General features: G+C 43.7%; 2 long non-coding RNA genes across 2 annotated transcripts in view; both read left to right on the top strand.

Moving 5' to 3' along the window:
• Positions 1 to 14105, top strand: part of LOC311426377 — a 150893-nt gene extending 136788 nt beyond the window's left edge. The window contains exon 2 of the long non-coding RNA XR_014686685.1: positions 12475 to 14105. This is a non-coding gene — a long non-coding RNA (uncharacterized lncRNA). The remainder of the gene's footprint in view (positions 1 to 12474) is intronic.
• Positions 1 to 23245, top strand: part of LOC311426453 — a 385986-nt gene that overhangs the window by 179617 nt on the left and 183124 nt on the right. The window lies entirely within an intron of this gene.

The following is a 23245-nucleotide window of genomic DNA, read 5'->3' as shown; positions in this document are numbered from 1 at the left end:
AACAATTCTGTTAACTAAATTCCTACTAACTATATTACTAAATACTCCTGACCATAATGTCCTCATTTTACTCGACTGAGCTTTAGTTTCAGTTCACCGTCACCTGGCGTTACTTTCCAGGGGGTTCTGGAGCTTTCTTCACTTGAGAATGGTGAATCCAGGCACTCTGTTCCTTGATCTTAATTGCTGTGAAGGTTGTAAGGAGCACCTGGTATAGTCCTTCCCACTGTGGTTTCAAAGTTTTCTCTACAAGAGACTTAGTTACCTCTCAGGCTTTGGCAGTCCTAGTGGGTAAAGCCTCTGGCCATCCTGAAAAGGTATCTGTTAACACCTGATTCACAAGGTCCTGGAAAAAAACACACACAAAAACAAAACAAAACAAAACAAAACACCCCAAACCCTTAAAACCACTAAACATTAATTGTGTTAAAATTGGCAAGTAATCAGAAAGAGATGAAGAGACCTGAAAGTCAATATCCAGAAAATCTCATTTAAATTTATTTGGAACCAGAAAACTTTTGGAAAATACTGGCCATGTGAAAAAAAAAAAAAAAAAAAAAAAAAAAAAAAAAAAAAAAGTGCTAGTTAAACCCCTAGATCTCCCAGTGCTTTAGAACATGATAATGTAAAGACCATCACCATTAATCAGTCTGGGAGTATATTCAGTGAAGAAATAATAATTATCATGTATATTTTCTCTTTCTGTTAAACACTGGCACAGAACAATTATCATATATTTGAAAGACTGCACTAAAATCTTCCTTCTCCGTGCAGCTGTGAAGTTACAGAATCATAGATTCTAAACTGTCTTAGGCTCTGAGGAAACTTCATTTCAGCCTTTCAGTACTTCTAGGGGGCTTATAAAAAAAGATGGAGAGTGACTTTTTACATAGGCAGATAGTGATAGGACAAGGGGGAATGATTTTGAACTAAAAGAGGGGAGATTTAGATTAGAGGTTAGGAGGAAATTCTTTACTATGAGAGTGGTGAGGCACTGGAACAGGTTGCCCAGAGAGGTTGTGGATGCCCCATCCCTGGAGGTGTTCAAGACCAGGTTAGATGAGGCCTTGGGCAACTCGATCTAGTGGTTGGCGTCTCTGCCCATGGCAGGGGGGTTGGAACTAGATGATCTTTAAGGTCCCTTCCAACCCAAGCCATTCTATGATTCTATGAATCTATGAAATAGACTTATGATAGGCTATACTTATCAATAGTATATTTATGACAGATTATATACATACATATTCATGGAATTACCAGTACTGAATGAATCAAACAGATCCCAGAAGGGGAAAAAGGAAGGGGGTGGGGGGGTGTCAAAAAGAAGTCTCCAAAGAGAGTGACCACCAAAAGGGTTAAAAATAAAACTATCCCCAAAATGACTAACCACTGACAGGAATGGGCTCAGAAGGGGAATAAAGTAATGGACAGAGCCCCACTTCAGAGTTTATCCACTTCACCAGGTGTGGAGTGTTACGGAGTTTAGGAGTCAATGTCATCACGTCATGGAGTTAACCCAATGTTCCGGTGAAGCTTCATCCTGTTTAAGGGAGGGGGGAAGGATAAAAAAACAATTGTACAACACAGAAAGTTCCTCAAAGACAGAAAATCCATCTTGGGTAAAAAGTGAGCCCTTTTTATGTCATTGAGATGTAAGAGGGCGTAGGACACCACCCACCACCGCTTAGGTAACCAACAGGTGCTGTTAATTTCAGTCTTCTTCCTGAGACAGCTAATAGATGTTTTTTGTTTTCCATTAATTTCCCTTGAACAAGAGTTTTATTTCTCACATTGATTTCCATTTTCTCAGGCGATAAGTTGTTCCTCTTTTTCTGGTTTTGTTCTTATCAATGGAGAGGTATCTTCATAGCTCCCATATGAGGTATTTAGACACACTTCAAGGATGTCCTTGGTTTCCAGGCTAAGTTACTAGGCTGAGGGCCAAGTTCTCAGGCCTGGATCTCAGGCTGAGTTTTCAGGCTGGCAGACTTTTTATTTTGTCTGTGTTTAGCAGTCATTTTATGTCAGAACTTTTCTTATTACACTCAGGTTACCTCCATAACTGCTCCAATCCGCTTCCCAGAGGAGGGGGGATGTTCATGGTTACGGTGTTTATCTTCTCAAGCAAACATTTTATATGTTGAGGCCCTGCTTTCCAGGAAGTGGCTGGAAATCTGCCTGCCAATGGGAAGGAGTGAATTGATTCCTCTTTTTGCTTTGTTTATATGCACAGCTTTTGCTTTTCTTATTAAAATGACCTTACCTTGATCCATGAATCTTTTCATTTTCCTTCTGTTTTCTCCCTGTGTTATGGGAGAGGGAAATGAGCAAGTGGTTATGCAGGTGTTTGGCTGCTGGTTGGGGTCAACTCACCACAATGTGCTATCAAGAAACTCCAGGCACAACTTTGGAGAGGGCTGACTTGGACTCCATAACTGCTAGGAAGGTGAAAAGAAGTGGAACATGATGATTTGTGACATTCAGAGGTGTGGGGGGGGTGCGTATGGTGTCTGTGGGACTATGCAAAACTTAGGAAGGTATATTTAGGGGAAGGGGATGAGGGAAGAACAAAGAGGGGAACATGCAGAATGGGATATAAAAGGGGCCAGTCATGTAAAAAACAAGGCCTGCCAGCATGCTTATCTGACTGAGACCTGCACCTGATCACTGCAGTCTGTCCTTTCTTCTCATTAAATCCTTTCTTATATCTCTCCTTCTGCAATCTCAGTTTTCATCCTGTGCATGTGTGAGTGCTGTAAGGACTAGGTGCCAACCACTGCAGGGAGTGGTATGAGTGGACTTGGTACCAGATACTGAAGTCGGACAGGGGGTGTATGCACCCCGCGTCTGTGGTGTCAGCAACTGGAGCAAGTGGTATTTCAGTGCCAGCTACTGGAATGAGTGAGGGTCTTGGTTCCAGTCATTGGGATGGGACCAGTGTGTGTCCCAGACAAAGCTACTGGGAGGACTAGTGTGAGTGAGGAGCTCTGTTTCTCTAGCCACAGCTCTCTGTTCAGCCAGGCCGGTCTTCTTCCGCGACGGCTTGTCTTTGGGCATGTGGGGATGGTCTGCTCCTTAGCCTTTAAGATTTCCTTCTTGAAGAGTGCCCAGCCTTCTGGGGCTCCTCTGCACTTCATGACTGCCTCCCAAGGCACTCTGCCAACCAGCGTCCTGAACAGCTCAAAGTCTGCCCTCTGGAAGTCCAAGACAGCAGTTTTACCGATCATCCTCCTGACTTCGCCAAGAATAGAGAACTGTAGCTTTTCGTGGGCACTCTGCCCAAGGCAGCTCCCGACCACCACATCTCCCACCAGTCCTTCTCTGTTTGTGAACAGAAGGTCTAGCGGGGCACCTCCCCTCGTAGGCTCACTAACCAGCTGCATCAGGAAGCTATCTTCCACGCTCTCCAGAAACTTCCTAGACTGCTTCCTCTGAGCTGTATTGCATTTCCAGGATATGTCAGGGAAGTTGAAGTCCCCCACGAGAACAAGTGCTGGCGATTGCGCGACTTCTGCCAGCAGCCTGTAGAATTCCTCATCTGTCTCCTCATCCTGATTTGGAGGTCTATAACAGACCCCCCACCAGGATGCCTGCCCCGTTGGCCTTCCCGCTGATCCTAACCCATAAGGACTCAACCTTATCATTCCCAGTTTCTAGTTCCACAACATCAAAACACTCTCTAATATAGAGAGCCACACCACCACCCCTTCTGTGCTGCCTGTCCCTTCTGAAGAGCCTATGAAGACCCTATGAAGAGTCATTGCAGCACTCGAGTCGTGGGAGTGGTCCCACCACGTTTCCATGATGGCAACCAAGTCATAGCCTGCCTGCCGCACAATGGCTTCCAGCTCCTCCTGTTTGTTACCCATGCTGCATGCATTAGTGTAGATGCACTTCAGTTGGGCTTCTGGACTTCTCCCCCAGCCCTGACATTGTTCCCCCTGGCACACCTCTAATGAGCCCTACTTCATCCCCGTCCCCCTTCTTACCTAGTTTAGAGCCCCCTCAAGGAGCCCTGCCAGCTCCTGGTCTAGGATCCAGAACAATGGATCCTACAGAGCATGGATCCTAGAGAGGTCCTAGTTAAAGAGCAATGGAAGCAGAGGAACTAGCAGCACAGAGGCAAACCCATCTAGGCTGCTGCATTGTAGCAAGATATTGCTGCCCGGGTAGAGAAGCTGGTTGTAAAAGTATGCCATGTAGATGCCCAAGAATCGTACCCAAGATTCAAGATACTGAAGAACATCGAAACAACCAGCAGGTGGATCAGGCTGCTTAGATTGAAGTGGCTCAGGTGGATCTGCACTGGCAACATAAGGGTGAATTTGCTGAGGCGATCGGCTCCAGGGCAGACATGTTCTGCAGCGGAGAGGGGGATTGTGGGAGGCAGTGATGAGGTGGCAAAGAGAAGCCCAAGAGCGATCAAAAGGAACTTCAGGGCTTTGGGGCGACTGGTTGAAGGATCAGGTGCACAGGTAGTGTTTTCCTCCATCCTTCTAGTTGTGGGGTCAATACTGAGAGAAACAGGCAAACCCAGATGATCAATACGTTGCTCCGGGGCTGGTGCCACCGACACAATTTTGGGTTTCTTGATCATGGGAAGGTCTACATGACACTGAGCCTATTGACTTCTGATGGGGAGCACCTTTCTCTGAGGGGGAAAAGGATTTTTGCCTGGGAGTTAGCAGGGCTGATTGACAGGGCTTGAAACTAGATTTGAAGGGGGAAAGGGACAAAACCATGACCACCAGTGTTAAGCTATGGGACTGCACGCCAGTTTTTGAGGAACTGCATGCTGGGGAGCCCCTTCAGTCTGCCCCATGAGGGGATGAGTTGAATGAAAGACATCTCAAGTGATTCTATACATACACACGCAGCATGAGAGAGAAGCATTTCAGCTCCCTGAAATGGTATACTAATACATGTAGTATGGGAAACAATCGGGAAGAAATGGAAATCTGCGTGCGGTCCCAAGGCTATGATCTCTTTGCAGTCACAGAGACATGGTGGGATAGCTTGCATGAGTCAGCAATGTGCCCTTGTGGCCAAGAAGGCCAACGGTATCCTGGGGTGCATTTGGAAGAGTGTTGCCAGCAGGTCAAGGGAGGTGAGCCTCCCCCTCTACTCAGCCTCGGTGAGGCCACACCTGGAGTATTGTGTCCAGTTCTGTCCCCAGTACAACAGGGACATAGAACTACTGGAATGAGTTCAGAGGAGGGCTACTAAGATGATTAGAGGACTGGAGCACCTGTAATACAAGGACAGACTGAGAGAGCTGGGCCTGTTTAGCCAAGAAAAGAGAAGACCGAGGGGAGACCTCATTAATGTATATAAATATCTGAGGGGAGGATGTCGAGAGGATGGAGCCGGTCTCTTTTCAGTTGTGCCCAGTGAGAGGATATAACAAATGGCTAAGTCCCAAATAGGGTTACAATCAAAGTTTACAATGTATTAAACAAATAGAGGTAAGCAAACAGCGCTGGGTGCGCCGGGAGTCTCTGCTCCACCAGAACGCACACCAGTTACATCAAGCAGCTGATTTTTATGCTCCTAGGCTGATACATATTCATTACTACTTCTAAAAAAAACAGGGTTATTATAATTAGTTTCCGGAATCCAAACCCTCCTACTGGAACATGCGTATCAGTCTCCGGTGGTCCCTCTGAGGGTCTCTCGTGCTGAAGGCTCATAGTCTTCCTCCCTCTTGTCCTTCTCCTTTGTCAAACTTGGCTGTATGTCAGAGACTTGTGCAGCATCCCCTGCAAGCTTTGTCTTTTAGTTGTTCTTCAGCTCTCCCCGTCTCCTTAATCTCCTGGCCAGATAGCAGAGACTTGCATAGTGTCCCATGCAATAGTCATAATAGTTAGCAGTTATTCTGAACCCCCCCCCAGATATCAGAGACTTCAAGGAAAAGCCTACAAATACATTTCCCTTCAAGCTTTCTATTGACATGAAATGCTAAAACATTCCTTTGCAAGATACAAGAATTATATACATTAACCACTCTGTTTTTCTTAGACTTGTGGTTATACAAGGGTATGTAAGACAGAAGGTCACATTCAGCATACCATGCGGCCCTAGCTTTGTTCCATACTGACACGAATCAGATGAACATATCTCACAATCACCCTCTTATCTTCTGGGCTAGTTACGATAGTTCTCCAAGATGTTGAATATCCTTGGGATACCCAGACCAGCATGGTCTTGTTGTTATGCCTTGAAAAGGAGATGGATATGCTTTGATCCGGGAAGGACAGGATACATAAGGCCTGAAGACCGAGTTGCTTGACAACTTAAAGCGAGACATATTGTTCAGAAGCAATGGAAAATGGAGACTTGTTAGTAATCAAGAAAAGGAATGGAAAATGGAGACTGTTAAGTCATGGAACTTAAAGGATTGTTTGTTACCTTTTCTGATTTTACATATGTATAGGCGTACTTGGGTTTAGTATGAAAAGCAATGTTCTGTATATATAGAATGTTTGATGTTCGTGTGTGCGTGTTGGTGGAGCGTAGACTCCCCGCAAACCCAGCGCTGTTTACTTGCCTTTTATAAATTTTATACCTTTTATACCTTTTATACTTTTTAGAAATATTTGTTTTATAAATATTACAAAATTCAGATTGACTTGAGACCTCATTTATTACACCTACCTTCTTCCTTTCCCCACTACTTCACGGATCCTGCCTCTTTAACCAGTCTCAGGCCCTCTGTCAGCTTTCCACAGAACCGCCACCATCGATGCAAAGGACCGCTGATATCAGCGGGGCATGCCGTCCTGCTTCTGCGGCAGTGGGGCTCACCAGTAGGTGACTGGATCCCAGACGAGCCCCCATATTGTGAGAAACACTCTGTAGCCAATAACTTAGGCTCAGGCAAGGATCTCGGTGAAGTAGTAATTTATTCGCGATTGCAATGGCAGGCGCCCCACAAGCAGGAGAGCGCATCTACTAGTTCCAAAACACCGTTTATATACTTTTTGATGACAGGACCCTCCCCTGTTTCCCCACTGAGTGGGTAATCCAGGTTCACAATCTATCTGATGCTTCACAAACAATGCATGGCCTTCAGTAGCCGGCCTGTCAAATTTCAATTTCCTTTTGCCATTTTTACTGTTTGAAGTGGTAATGTTTCTTCACTTATCTGACTTGACTTAACACAATGATTTTCACCTAATTGTCCTAAGGAGTCTGGTTGTCTGCATTTTACAAGGTCACCTGCTTAAGCTTTCTTATCACTGTAAGCATATCTCAGTACCACATTCCTTCCTTCTAAACAATGTAACTCCAAAAACAACATTTCTATTCCTACAACCCCTAAAACAACCTGAGTTTATGAGTGAGCTCAGATTGCCAATGGGACCGCTCAGGGAACTGTTGACGATTGCATTCCCCTGACCGACCCCACACTGAGACTATAGTCACCCCGGAAATAATGAACGGTAAATACCAAAATCTGGTTAAATTGGGAATGGAGAATCAGTTCCAACAAAATCCAAAAGAAACCCCTATGGAATTTTTGGACCGACTATGAAATGCAATGGAAAACAAAACAAAACAAACAAACAAAACTGGAGAAAATAGGGGCTAAATTAGAACAAGGAAAATGGACACTGCCAGACAGGCGAGAGATATTGCCAAAAGCTTACGCGAAGCAAATATTGGGACGTTTGCATGCACAAACACATTGGGGTACAAAGGCGTTAAGTGATCTTTTTTTTTACAAAAACAATTTAGTTGCATTGTATTTTTTTGAAATAACAGAACAAATTACACAACATTGCATAACTTATCAGAAGATAAATAAGAAAGTGTTTCAACAAGCAGCCACAGGAGGGAAAAAACAAACAAACAAACAAACAAACAAAAACCAGCTTATAGGTCTTTTGAGAAAGTACAAGTTGATTTCACTGAATTGCCCAAAGTAGAGAGGATAAAATATCTATTGGTAATAGTAGATCATTTAACACAATGGGTAGAAGCTTATCCCGTAGCACAAGCTACAGCACAAATGGTGGTAAAAATTCTATTAGAACACCTGATACCTAGATATGGGATAATCCAGTACATTGATTCTGACCAGGGCACACACTTTACTTCTAAAATAATAAAATTATTATGTCAATCATTAGGTATTCAGTGGGAATACCATACTCCGTGACACCCACAAAGCTCAGGGAAAGTAGAAAGAATGAATCAAACAATAAAACAACAATTGGCTAAATTAATGATCGAGACACAAATGCCCTGAACGAAATGCTTACCATTGGCACTTTTAAACATAAGAACTAAACCACACAGTGAGACTGGATTATCACCATATGAAATGTTATATGATATGCCTTATTCTCAAGGGATGCCTCTAGGGAACAATGTAGTTGAGGGTCGTAGCATCCAGAAATATATAATTACTATTGGAAGGAGATTACAAGAGCTAAGAGAAATTGGAATGATGGCTCAAACACCACCTTTAGGATTTGCTATTCATAAGATACAACCAGGAGACAAGGTCTTAATAAATAAACCTGGAGGGAAGAATCACTGAACCCCTGATGTGAGGGAGGGAAGAATCACTGAACCCCCGATGTGAGGGACTGTACCTTGTTTTACTTATTACTGAAACAGCTGTGAGAACCGCAGAAAGGGGTTGGACCCACGCATCCAGAATAAAAGGACCAGTAACTACCGAAACTTGGAGGGTTGAGTCCGCTCCTGGGGAGCTGAAATTAAAGCTAAGGAAGAACTAATATTCTGGCAAGGAGGCTGAATGAATTAAGGATGCCAAATAAGGGGGACAAGCCTGAAGGGAGGAAAGGGAGAAGGCAAGACCGGGGCAGGACCCTCCACTGCGGTGTGTATGGTCTACCGAGGGAGGCAACCCCTATGGGTATTGACTGCCGAGTGAGAGGGCCTCGACCGGACTTCTCCCACACTAAGGTCAGGTTGTCCCGAGAAAATAATATAAGAACCTCTTTTTTTTTTAAACCTATATAAAATTGTGATTTGTTTTTCAGGAGCTGAATCACCCTGACAGGCTGAACGGTAACACAAGCCTGAATCCACCCTGAAAGCGGGCCCAACCCCTTGATTGAAGGCGTTTGCCTGTTATGATCCAGCTATGTGGGCAGAAGACAGATCCTGGGGCTATAGGACCCCAATATATATACTTAATAGAAGAATTAGGTTACAAGCTGTAATAGAAATAGTTATAAATAAAACTGGAGATGCACTTGGATTAATTGCAAAGCAAAATACCAAGATGAGAACTGAATTGTATCAAAATCGCTTAGCTTTGGATTATTTACTAGCACAAGAAGGAGAAGTCTGTGGAAAATTTAACCTTAGTAATTGCTGTTTTATAGAGTGGTGATGAAGGTGTTTCTTCCTAGTAGCTGGTAGAATGCTATGTTCTGGTTTAGGATGAGAAGAGTGCTAATAATATGCTGATGTTTTAATTGTTGCAGAGCAGTGCTTACACCAAGCCAAGGACGTTTCAGCTTCTCACTCTGTCCTGCCAGCGGGCAGGCTGGGGGTGCAAGAGCTGGGAGGAGGGCCGGACTGCTCGGGGTTAGGCTGGGCATCGGACAGCAGGTGGTGAGCAATTGCATTGTGCATCACTTGTTTCGTACACATTATTACTAGTAGTACTATTATCATCATTATTGTCATTATTATTATTATTATTATTATTATTATTATTATTATTTTCTTGTCTTTATCTCAACTCACAGGCTTCACTTTCCCATTTCTCTCTCCCATCCTAGAGAAGGAGGGGGGGAGGTGAGCGAGCAGCTGTGTGTTGTTTAGCTACCCACTGGGTTAAACCACAACAGAAGGAAAAGCTGTAAATGAACTTGTAAAGGAAATGAAGAAAATTGCACATGTCCCAGTTCAAATTTAGAATGGAATTGCTCTAAGAGGATTATGGAAGGGGGTTTATGGGTGGTGATCGGTTTGCTAAAATAAGGGTGGTTGTACTGGGGATATGTGGAGGATTGTTAATAATTCCATGTTTAATGCCTTGTATTACCAGACTAATACACTCGGTTATACAAGGAATGCAAATATCTGCGGTACCTGTTGACCCAGCACCAGGGAAAGAGAAAACCCATTAAAAAAACAAAGATCCAAAATTGGTATCAATTGGTATCAATTCGCCAAATACTGGCTTGATTAGAAAGGAAAACACGAATCAATGCCATGAAAAAGGAGATGGGGGATTGTGAGATATGTTCATCTGATTCGTGTCAGTATGGAACAATGCTAGGGCCGCGTGGTATGCTGAATGTGACCTTCTGTCTTACATACCCTTGTATAACCACAAGTCTAAGAAAAACAGAGTGGTTAATGTATATAATTCTTTTATCTTGCAAAGGAATGTTTTAGCATTTCATGTCAATAGAAAGCTTGAAGGGAAATGTATTTGTAGGCTTTTCCTTGAAGTCTCTGATATCTGGGGGGGGTTCAGAATAACTGCTAACTATTATGACTATTGCATGGGACACTATGCAAGTCTCTGCTATCTGGCCAGGAGATTAAGGAGACGGGGAGAGCTGAAGAACAACTAAAAGACAAAGCTTGCAGGGGATGCTGCACAAGTCTCTGACATACAGCCAAGTTGGACAAAGGAGAAGGACAAGAGGGAGGAAGACTACGAGAGACCCCCAGAGGGACCACCGGAGACTGATACGCATGTTCCAGTAGGAGGGTTTGGATTCCGGAAACTAATTATAATAACCCTGTTTTTTTTAGAAGTAGTAATGAATATGTATCAGCCTAGGAGCATAAAAATCATCTGCTTGATGTAACTGGTGTGCGTTCTGGTGGAGCAGAGACTCCCGGCGCACCCAGAGCTGTTTGCTTACCTCTATTCCTTTAATAAATTGTAAACTTTGATTATAGTCCTGTTTTGAATACTGAGCCATTTATAACAACTTGGGGCTCGTCCGGGATGGCTTTGGTTCCTGAATTCTGATTTGATTTAGGAGAGGCTCCCCACCATTTGGTGGCTCTTGTTCGAGTCAGGTCAGGACTAATGGCATCTTGAACCTGAATAAAGGTAAGCAAATAATTTGATTTTGTTATGAGCTCCCTTGCCGGCTGCAGCACTGTATTTTGCCCGTAATTCTGCGCGCGAAGATCCGAACGAAGACGACGGAGTCGTAAGCATTTAAGGCGTATACCGTTCGGTTGGGTGGGATTCGGTTGCCTGTGTAAGAGTGTGACTGAGACGGAACTTAGTTCCGAAGCGAGTGTGGAGGTCTTCTAACCGCGGCTCCAGTCTTCCATGAGGGATTTGGCCGGTGAAGGACCGAAGCGATTCCTATAGGATTCGTGGGTGGGTGATAGGTCCTAAACCCCCTGCAAGACACTCTTACTAAGGTAACCAAGGGCTGTGGGAATTGCCATAGTAAAATTCCTAGATGGGTCAGACAGAACTGAAGACCAAGGACCAGAAGAAAGGGAGCAAATTACCAGAAAGTCCATTAGGACTAATGATTAGAAATTGGAACAATAGGGGCCCCAGAAAATGAAAGAGTAAATTTAAAAATGGTCCAGTATTATATGATAGAATGACCAAAAGAACCCTTAAGACCCCATGTATTTTGGCCGATATTTGGGTCCACGGAGGACGGGGTCTGTCAGGCTTTGAACATTAATGTTAATAGTAGAATACCCGTGGATCCGGAAGAGAGCAAGTATGCTGTAGCTGAAACATTGGAATTAGAAATTAGAGAGCAGTTGATTAAGAATGAATATGTGCTACATTTGTGATGTACTGTGCCTGTGCTGCACTTATACCTCCAGATAACAGGAGCCTCTCGGACCCCAAGAACCAGATCAAAACAACCTCATGGTTCGGACTTTAATCAAGGGGTCTGAGATAAGGAGGACTGTCCACAAAGGGACAGGTTATGCATATGTATAGGAGTGTTGGGAAACTTCATGTATATGTAACTCTTTACTAGATATAACCAGAGCAAGCTGCCACGTTAGGCGTGCACGACTTTGGTGGGACTACACCCCCCCCCCCGTGCCGCCCAGAACTGAGTAAACATACCTACTTTACAATCTTACTGATTGTGGAGTCAGCTTTCTGTGAGTCATTTTGGTGAGCCAGGCAGGAGACACTCTGCTCGGCTGTGGGATCAGCTGCAGAGCGGACACCCCTAGGTGCATCCTGAGTGTTTTGCTCAGAGGGGACTCCACTCTCAGCCACTCACCGCAGGAGCAGACAAAGATCTCCTGAAGCTGCAGACAAACGGTATGTTTTCAGCTGCTGGAGGGATGCTAACTGGAGTGTTAATCATTGTATGTGTTATTCTGAAACGTCCAGGTATTTTGTGTTGAAAGCACTTGTGTAAGTGAAAGGGTTTGAAACCAAGTGGAGTCACACCATGAAGAACACAGTCAGAGACAATACTTGTTTGGTTGGTTATCATTCTGTTATAAATTAGACCACACAATTTACAGGTCTATTGTAATTATTTTATTAATCAAGTAAGCAGACACAAGCAAAACAGCGCTGGGCGGCTGGGGAGTCTCCGCTCCGCAACAGCACGCACCTTCCCTTTCCAGGGTAGCTATTTTATAGCAGTCGAGTTCCAGCTTATCGAGACCTATTGAACTGGCTGAGGCTGCGCAGTTTATTGTTGAGAGGGGGGGTCGTTGTTCCTCTGCTGGTGTTCACACGTTGTGCTCGTATTCAGGTGGGGGTAATGAAGCGGCAGACAGGATGTCTGGTTTCACTCAAGGATGTGTATCCAATACTCCCTCCTGTTATCTGCTTGCTTTAATCCTCCCCTTTACCAAGGCCGTTAATTTGTACAACCTTATCTCTTCAGCAGTTTCTCCAAATTCCTCAAAGACAATGAACAAACCCCCCACTAATTTATCACAATCCCTCCTTTTTCTTTTTCTAACATATTTTGTTCATTGAATTTTTGCAATATTTGCTTGCTGAGCATTAAAGTTTCTGTGTCTTCCTTCTCCTGCTCAAGAAATTCATACTCAGCACGCACGAGCATAAGATGAGCTGCCTCTAATCGGCTTTTCACAATCGCGATTACTCGATTGAATATACATGGCCCAAAAGTCAGTGTTAATATAAGTAACAACAAGGGCCCCGCTATGGTTGATAGCAGGGTAGTAAGCCAAGGTGAGTAATTAAACCAGGATTCATACCAATTCTGACGAGCTTCATTTTCCTTTTTGCGTTTTTCTAATCCTTCCCTCAATTTAGTCATTGTATCTCTTACCACCCCAGTATGATCTGCATATACACAACATTCTTCACGTAGGGCTGCACACAGTCCTCCTTGTTGTAAGAAAATCAAATCCAACCCTCTACGGTTTTGGAGTACCACTTCGGATAATGACCTAACCGATTTTTCCAGAGCTGTTATTGATTGCTCTATACGGGCCAGATCCTCATCTACGGCAATGCGTAGAGAAGTAAATTCCTGGCTTTGTTTTATCAGGGAAGCAATTCCAGTTCCTGCACCTGCAGCCCCAAGGGCCATTAAAGTGGCTAAGGTGACAGCTGTAATAGGCTCCCTCTTTACCAGATGGTATTCAGCCACTGTGTGATAGGTATACATATACTCTTCAGTGTGGTATAGAATCCTTGGTATAATGACCACCTGTACACAAAAATCATGAGATATGCTAAACAATTTTAAAGATAGGCAAGGAGTGACTCCCAACAATGAACATACCCACCTAGTATTATTTGCAGGAATTAACCATTTGTGTGTTTGGTCCATTTTTTCAGTGGCATGGCATAGATCATTTTTATCTCTTGGAACTGTGCCGATACATCTACCTTTTCCCGTAACTTGAGTCAGAGTTATCCCGATTTCCTGACCCCAACTGCACTTGGAAGGATTTGACTCATTTGAATATTCAGGCCTCCCCATATCTCCTATAGCTTCATAATATGGGGGCTTAACACTTACACATAGCCAGCATCCTTCAGTTATCTCAGGATTAGTTTGATTTAGTACCTGGAAACTAGCATTTATAACTTTCCACATACTACTCTCGGGTACAACCCCTTTCCTTTTTACAATGCTAGGAAGCAGTGTGGGAAAGGATAACTTTGTCATCTTATTAGAAAACACTGTAGTAGGTTGTGCAGTCCCAGGTATCTTTACAGTCTGGGCAACCAAACCTTCCCCTAATAACTCTTTATTAGGCCCTACTACCTTGGATATCTCGGGTTTTTCCTTCTTTATTAATATGAGTCCTCCCCTGTCAGTTCCAGGTTCCGTATACCTTATTCCCCACACTCTTCCCATGTTCCACCCTCTATCCGTGGGTTGGGTAACATTTAAAAAGAGATATTTACAGTTTCCACGTCCTCCCCACCCTTGCGGTGGAATGCACCCATATGGACCCCATTGGACCCTTAGGTATTTATCTCTACCGTATCCCGGTATCCAACTAGGGGCTATAGTCTCACAGCCCCAATAGCTGCAGTAATATTGATTAGGGGAGTTGCAGTACCCCTTTCCAGGATTCGAACTTGGGCACATATAAAATCCCATATATTCCCAGCATCGAGGCCTCGGGACCAGCTGACACAGTGTAGAAGTAAAACTTGGCCCCCCTGATGTTATCTGGGTTGCAATAACCTGTTGATCTTCGAATCGACTTAAAGTCCATTTAAAAGGTTGGTGAGGGTGGTGTTGAGTCGCTATGCAGGATGAAATCACTGCGAGAACCCCCAAATACCAATAGGAATGGCTGAGGCTCATTTTCTTTCCCCACTTATTCACTCCTCTGCCTCACTCGTCAGTTGGGTTGCAGCCAACTACGAGGGTTTTAGTTCTTCTCGGCAGCAGTAGTGTTCTTCAGGGGAGAGCCTTTACCTTAACCCACGGTACCTATCGGGTTCGTCGCAATGTGAGCTTCAGGTCTTTGTTCCCTGGAGCGATCTCCCACTTCTCATCACAGATGGGTCCTTTAACACGGCTGGCATGTGTCCATCCTTTCTCCGCAGTCCAAACGGATGTTTCTGTAGTAAGCAAAACAACATAGGGGCCTTCCCCATCGTGGTGTTAAAAAGAGTCTCTTTCAAAGTCTTAATTAGAATTGAGGGTGATCAAGTGGCAATTCCAAGTCATAGGGCATACCATATAGCATTTCAAAAGGAGAAATTCCTACATCAGTTCTGGGCTGCATCCATATGTTTAACAGTGCAAGGGGTAAGCATTTTACCCAAGAAGCCTTAATTTCCAGCATAAGTTTTGTTAGTTGTTTCTTAATTTCACCATTCATTCGCTCTACCTTTCCAGAAGAGGAGGGGTGCCAGGGGCTGTGAAAATCCCACTCAATCTCTAAGGCCTGCTTTAATCCTTGCAGTAAAACTTTACACTCATTCAGTCACATGGTCAATTAGGACAAACAAGTAACTCAGTAAAGTCTACCTGTATACTTTGGAAAGGTCAAAGCCCTGGCTCCTGTCCCCCTCTAGATAGGTTACAGAAGACCTTTTTTATTTACCTTTTGACATATAGTACATCCTCTGCATGTGTGCTTCCCTAAAGTATATATTTCTACACAGACATGCTTTCTTAGAACAACATCACACATTGCTTGCACCTCCCAATGACTCTTCTGATGTAAAACAGTTAATATTTGCCTCATTATCACTTTATTCAGCATTTCTCTCCCATTGGGGAGTATCGATTTTCCTTAAAATGATCCACATATTTGTAACATTAATACCTCCTTGGGAGGTTGTAATTGCTCCAAAACCTTTTTTAGAATTTACCCAAATAGATAGGTGGCCCTGTAAACCCCTGAGGTAAAATTGTCCACCTATATTGTTGCTTCCACCCCCATTTCAGAGTCTTTCCAGTCAGAGGTGAATATACGTTTGCTCTCAGGGCCTGAGAGCACTCCATTAATAACACTGTTATTCCAGTCTAACAATTTACTAGTTGAATGCCCAATTTAATCATCAAATCCCTTCCCAACAAGTTAGTTTCCGCCTTGGATACATACAATAATTGCCCAGTGATCATTTTATCCCCTGGTCTCAGCTTAGTATTCCCCAAAAGTGGCACTGTTATCCCAGTACCTTCTACCCCCATCACATTTAGGGTTTCATTAGTTAATTTAATCCCTGAAGCTTTACAAGTCAGTAATGACTTAGCTGCCCCAGTGTATTGGGTTTGCTGGCAAGGTTCGGGGGGGGGGGGGGAGGGAGGGGGGGGAGTGGGAAACTGCAGTGGCAGCCCCCGGGAGAAAAACCCAGAAACCTCCCCGTGGTAGGTAAGGGACAATTTCATCTGGCCCCAAAGGGGCCCACTGCTGCCCAGAGCCAAGCCATGAGCAACACAGTCCGTGCCTCTGTGAGAGCACATCCACGAAAACAAACAGACAAACAAACGAACAAAACCCTGCTGCTCAACAGCAGTTGGGAGAGCGAGAAACCCCCCCGCAGACACCAAAGTCAGTGCAGAAGGAGGGGGAGGAGGCGCTCCAGGCGCTGGAGCTGAAGCCCCCCTGCGGCTGCTGGAGAGGCCCCTGGTGGAGCAGGCTGTTCCCCCCCTCCCCGATGCTTGGGAAACTGAACAAACATCACAGCAAATATGCAAATATACCAAAACTTCTAGACTGTTACTTAGATAATGCCTACATCACCTTTCCCTGCTCATTCAATTTCAAACAGCTCTGTTAAATACTACATGCCACACCTTTAACACCTTCAGCAACCCTTTTAACACTTCCTTTATCTTTCTCAAGCCCGTACTTTTCTAATACCAACACCAAAGGCTCAGTCAGAGTCCAACTTAATTCCATACCTTTTCCCTCCAAGATACTGAAACAACATATCAATCAATATACCATATTTCATCCCATTTTCCTTCTTTCCACAAAAAAACAACATTAACTGTAATATGGTGTTATAATTAATAGTTCCATTTAGGGGCCACTCCGCTCCATCCTCTAGTTTATAAAGTGGCCACCATTGATTACAATATTTGATAAGAGTTCTTTTACTTTCTGTACACTCTCACCCCACTATATCCCTCCAATGTGTTAGTATACACCCTAGGGGGCTTTTCCTCGAGGTTTCTTTGCTTTGAACATTTCCTATTGTAATCTACAGTGGTTAATATTCCACTGTTTTCCTAGAAGCTCTTTACTAGTCAATCCCAATCCCTCCAAAATCCACAATATATAGATACACAAATAAAATCAAACCACTGTAAATTAACTGCCTGTTGACAATTACACTGAGGACATTTAAACCTGATGAGCCGATAATATGCCTGGGCAAATTTTGTTCCCTTAGACATACACCTCTATGGCAGTTCTTATATTTACATATTTACATATTAACATATGAATAAAAGAATACTTTAACAAAAATGCCCGGGCTTTTATATATACAATATACAATGTGCAGTTATTATTCCAGTTAGAATTATTCCTCAGCAGCTGCAAACACTATGCCAGTTGCCATTAAAGCTTGCTTACCGTCCTCCTGTCCTTTTCTTAAAATCTCGGACATCCCCGGAGTTAATGGGGATGGCCACATATTCCATTCCTGGCTGGGGTCCCCCCATCGCTATTTCTCGTAGAGGATATAATCCCTCCCTTAAAGCAGATTTCTGATTTCTTGCCCTGCTTCTGGTTACCGGCCCCTGTGTTTCATGATCCGATTCCGTTTCTCCTGAATTTGCTAATTCGGGGAGTCCATTAAGGACAGGAGCCGTTGGTGCGGGCAGTGGAATATAGGGCGGGGGCGATGTCGGGACTTCTAAGTCCTTTCTCTTTTTATCCCGCCCTCCTTTTTCTTTTAGAGGATATAGATGCGTCCTCGTATCTGAATTTATCCAGAGGTGCGCATATTCACTTTCTTCCAAACTAAAGGGCTCCTTAGAGTTAACATAAATATTGAGGGCTTGGCATACCCAATCCTCAAAGGAGCCGAACGGGGGCCAGAAAACGCTGTCCCCTTTGATGGGCTTGTTGCCCCACACTTCTATACAATAATAAATCATTTTTAACTTTACTCTTTCCCCGCCTAGAAGGGGAATCATCCCAATTCTTAATCATTTGTCCTAACGGACTATCAGAAGGAACAGAGGGTATCCCTACAGCATTGGATCCCTCCCTCATGGGGCCAGAAGGCTTACTTTTCTTCTGTCCCATCTTCCGGAGCACCTTCACACACACACACACAACGCTTCCCCCTTTTCGTGGCCCAGTCCCTCGCGGGAGGTGGGAACCGCACTACCGAGGGGTCCGCACTCGCTTCGTCCGCACTTGGACGTCTCAAATGTCGTGCTCCGGGATACCCAACCCCAACCGAACGGAACACCGGCCTATACTTACCCACCCCGTGGGTCTTCGTTCGGGCTTCGTGCACAAAGGTTGCCTGGGGTTTACCGGTTTTATTTGCTTGTGTCTAATTTTGGGTTCGTCGGTGAAGGGTTTGATTGAAAGTAGTCCTAGCGAAGGCCGCTGAAATCAGCGGGGCGCCCCCTCCGAAGGTCTTTCAATCAGATTGCCTTCATCCGAGTCACGGCACCAAATTGTTATAAATTAGACCACACAATTTACAGGTCTATTGTAATTATTTTATTAATCAAGTAAGCAGACACAAGCAAAACAGCGCTGGGCGGCTGGGGAGTCTCCGCTCCGCAACAGCACGCACCTTCCCTTTCCAGGGTAGCTATTTTATAGCAGTCGAGTTCCAGCTTATCGAGACCTATTGAACTGGCTGAGGCTGCGCAGTTTATTGTTGAGAGGGGGGGTCGTTGTTCCTCTGCTGGTGTTCACACGTTGTGCTCGTATTCAGGTGGGGGTAATGAAGCGGCAGACAGGATGTCTGGTTTCACTCAAGGATGTGTATCCAATACTCCCTCCTGTTATCTGCTTGCTTTAATCCTCCCCTTTACCAAGGCCGTTAATTTGTACAACCTTATCTCTTCAGCAGTTTCTCCAAATTCCTCAAAGACAATGAACAAACCCCCCACTAATTTATCACAATTCTAAATTATATTCTTGTGCTATGAATGAGATGTGCTAGAGGCCTCTCTGTGTGACTGCGCGATTGTGCTGTGTGAGTGAGACGCAGCGTCGCTGCGAAGCGAGTGCGGAGTTCCAATCCATGGTTCCGTATTCTCCGCGAGGGGAGTGGGCGGAGACGAACGAAGTGCGTGACGGACCGAAAAGAAGTGCTGTTTTATCCAAGTTTTGAGTGGTGGTGCCTAATATATGGGCCTGGCAGTGTATCTTGTGATCCTATTTTTGCTCTTAAATGCTTTGAGTGTGACAAGAAAAAGGCGGGAGCATTATCTAAGTAACTAACAGTTGAGAAGTGTTGGTGTATTTGCTGCGGTGTGTGGTCAGTTTCCCAAGTACTGGGGGGAGGGGGCTGACTGATTATCAAAGCGGTAGAACGGAGAGAGAGTCATTTCTTTGGTGGTTCGGGCTTGAGCCCTGGGAATTTGGTAAGAAGGGGGAGAGCGAGTTTATTTAGGCGTCAATACCTTTTAAACCCCCATATTGACGGATACACAGGAGTGATTCCTTGTTTTGTATGGGCTTACTAACAAAGTGCATGAGAAAAATCGGCATTCGGCTTGAAATTCGGTCCTGTTGAAATGTAAATTTTTGTGGAAAAGGTGGTAACGTTTGTCTAGAAGACTGAAGGCTGCTTGCTTCAGCTGTTTTCCTGAAGTTGCGTGGATTTATGATTGAAACGGGGCTCGTTAATAATTTGAAATAGTAAAGTTTGTATGTGGGAAGAAGAGTTTAATCCCAGAGCATTGGGACATTTGGGAAGAAGATTAGGAAAAGATAGTAAAAACCCACAGTAAAAAGGTTTGCATGGAAATTGAAACAAAGGACAGTAACTAGTAAGGAATAGTAATAAATAAATAAATAAACAAATAAAAGGGAATGGGAAATCAAGGAAATGGGTAATATCCAAAACAAAGACGTTTTAAAGAAAGCTTCCTTGGGTGCATATTGGCACATTGGAAGGATATTGTTAGAACTGGGGGCACAGAAAGCAAGAGGACTTTCACTAAGTATTGCAATCAGTGGTGGCCACTACATAAGCTAAATGGCCACTTTATGGATCAGTCGACTGTAACACTATCTTGCAATTAATGTTGTTTTTGAGGAGAGAAGGAAAACAGGATGAAATGTATTATACTGATATGTTGTTTCAGCATCTTAGAGGGAAAAGGAGTGGAATTAGAGTTGGCCCCTGACTTAGCCTTTGGTGTTGGCATGAGAAAAGTACAGGCTGGAGAAAGATAAAAGGAAGTGTTAAATGAGTTGTGGACGGTGTTAAAGGTGTGGCATGTAGTATTTACCAGAGCTGTTTGAAGTTGAATGAGCAGGGGAAGAGGATGTAGGAATGTTAATAGTTCTGCCTCAACAGGAGGCTGTGATCTCAAAATCACCGGTGTGAGCCCTTTGGGGCAGAGGGACCATGACGGTTAGAGAGTTGTCACGGAAACAGAAAAACAGTTAACTCTTAAAACAACCTGAGTTTATGAGAGAGTTCAGATTGCCAATGGGACCGCTCAGGGAACTGTTGACGATTGCATTCCCCTGACCGACCCCACACTGAGACTATAGTCACCCCGGAAATAATGAACGGTAAATACCAAAATCTGGTTAAATTGGGAATGGAGAATCAGTTCCAACAAAATCCAAAAGAAACCCCTATGGAATTTTTGGACCGACTATGAAATGCAATGGAAAACAAAACAAAACAAACAAACAAAACTGGAGAAAATAGGGGCTAAATTAGAACAAGGAAAATGGACACTGCCAGACAGGCGAGAGATATTGCCAAAAGCTTACGCGAAGCAAATATTGGGACGTTTGCATGCACAAACACATTGGGGTACAAAGGCGTTAAGTGATCATTTACTAAAACAATTTGGTTGCATTGTTGTTTTTTTTTTTTTTGAAAGAGCAAAGCAAATTACATAACCGTTGCTTAACTTGTCAGAAGATTAATAAGAAAGTGTTTCAACAAGCAGCCACAGGAGGGAGAAACAAAACAAAACAGCTTATAGGCCTTTTCAGAAAGTACAAGTTGATTTCACTGAATTGCCCAAAGTAGAGAGGATAAAATATCTATTGGTAATAGTAGATCATTTAACACAATGGGTAGAAGCTTATCCCGTAGCACAAGCTACAGCACAAATGGTGGTAAAAATTCTATTAGAACACCTGATACCTAGATATGGGATAATCCAGTACATTGATTCTGACCAGGGCACACACTTTACTTCTAAAATAATAAAATTATTATGTCAATCATTAGGTATTCAGTGGGAATACCATACTCCGTGACACCCACAAAGCTCAGGGAAAGTAGAAAGAATGAATCAAACAATAATTAGAATAATTAGTAGAAAGAATCAATCAAAAAACAATTGGCTAAATTAATGATCGAGACACAAATGCCCTGAACGAAATGCTTACCATTGGCACTTTTAAACATAAGAACTAAACCACACAGTGAGACTGGATTATCACCATATGAAATGTTATATGATATGCCTTATTCTCAAGGGATGCCTCTAGGGAACAATGTAGTTGAGGGTCGTAGCATCCAGAAATATATAATTACTATTGGAAGGAGATTACAAGAGCTAAGAGAAATTGGAATGATGGCTCAAACACCACCTTTAGGATTTGCTATTCATAAGATACAACCAGGAGACAAGGTCTTAATAAATAAACCTGGAGGGAAGAATCACTGAACCCCTGATGTGAGGGAGGGAAGAATCACTGAACCCCCGATGGGAGGGACCGTACCTTGTTTTACTTATTACTGAAACAGCTGTGAGAACCGCAGAAAGGGGTTGGACCCACGCATCCAGAATAAAAGGACCAGTAACTACCGAAACTTGGAGGGTTGAGTCCGCTCCTGGGGAACTGAAACTCAAGCTAAGGAAGAACTAATATTCTGGCAAGGAGGCTCTGCATGAATTAAGGATGCCAAATAAAGGGGACAAGCCTGAAGGGAGGAAAGGGAGAAGGCAAGATACAGATGCAGGACCCTCCACTGAGGTGTGTATGGTCTACCGAGGGAGGCAACCCCTATGGGTATTGACTGCCGAGTGAGAGGGCCTCGACCAGACTTCTCCCACACTAAGGTCAGGTTGTCCCGAGAAAATAATATAAGAACCTCTTTTTTTTAAACCTATATAAAATTGTGATTTGTTTTTCAGGAGCTGGATCACCCTGACAGGCTGAACGGTAACACAAGCCTGAATCCACCCTGAAAGCGGGCCCAACCCCTTGATTGAAGGCGTTTGCCTGTTATGATCCAGCTATGTGGGCAGAAGACAGATCCTGGGGCTATAGGACCCCAATATATATACTTAATAGAAGAATTAGGTTACAAGCTGTAATAGAAATAGTTATAAATAAAACCGGAGATGCACTTGGATTAATTGCAAAGCAAAATACCAAGATGAGAACTGAATTGTATCAAAATCACTTAGCTTTGGATTATTTACTAGCACAAGAAGGAGAAGTCTGTGGAAAATTTAACCTTAGTAATTGCTGTTTTATAGAGTGGTGATGAAGGTGTTTCTTCCTAGTAGCTGGTAGAATGCTATGTTCTGGTTTAGGATGAGAAGAGTGCTAATAATATGCTGATGTTTTAATTGTTGCAGAGCAGTGCTTACACCAAGCCAAGGACGTTTCAGCTTCTCACTCTGTCCTGCCAGCGGGCAGGCTGGGGGTGCAAGAGCTGGGAGGAGGGCCGGACTGCTCGGGGTTAGGCTGGGCATCGGACAGCAGGTGGTGAGCAATTGCATTGTGCATCACTTGTTTCGTACACATTATTACTAGTAGTACTATTATCATCATTATTGTCATTATTATTATTATTATTTTTGTCTTTATCTCAACTCACAGGCTTCACTTTCCCATTTCTCTCTCCCATCCCAGAGAAGGAGAGGGTGAGGTGAGCGAGAGGCCATGTGTTGTTTAGCTGCCCGCTGGGTTAAACCACTACAGAAAGAAAAGCTGTAAATGAACTTGTAAAGGAAATGAAGAAAATTGCACATGTCCCAGTTCAAATTTAGAATGGAATTGCTCTAAGAGGATTATGGAAGGGGGTTTATGGGTGGTGATCGGTTTGCTAAAATAAGGGTGGTTGTACTGGGGATATGTGGAGGATTGTTAATAATTCCATGTTTAATGCCTTGTATTACCAGACTAATACACTCAGTTATACAAG

The sequence above is a fragment of the Aythya ferina genome (assembly GCF_964211825.1).
Source record: "Aythya ferina genome assembly, chromosome: W".
NCBI lineage: Eukaryota > Metazoa > Chordata > Aves > Anseriformes > Anatidae > Aythya > Aythya ferina.
Note: the sequence above shows the minus strand (reverse complement) of the source record. Positions and strands in the feature narration are given on the sequence as shown.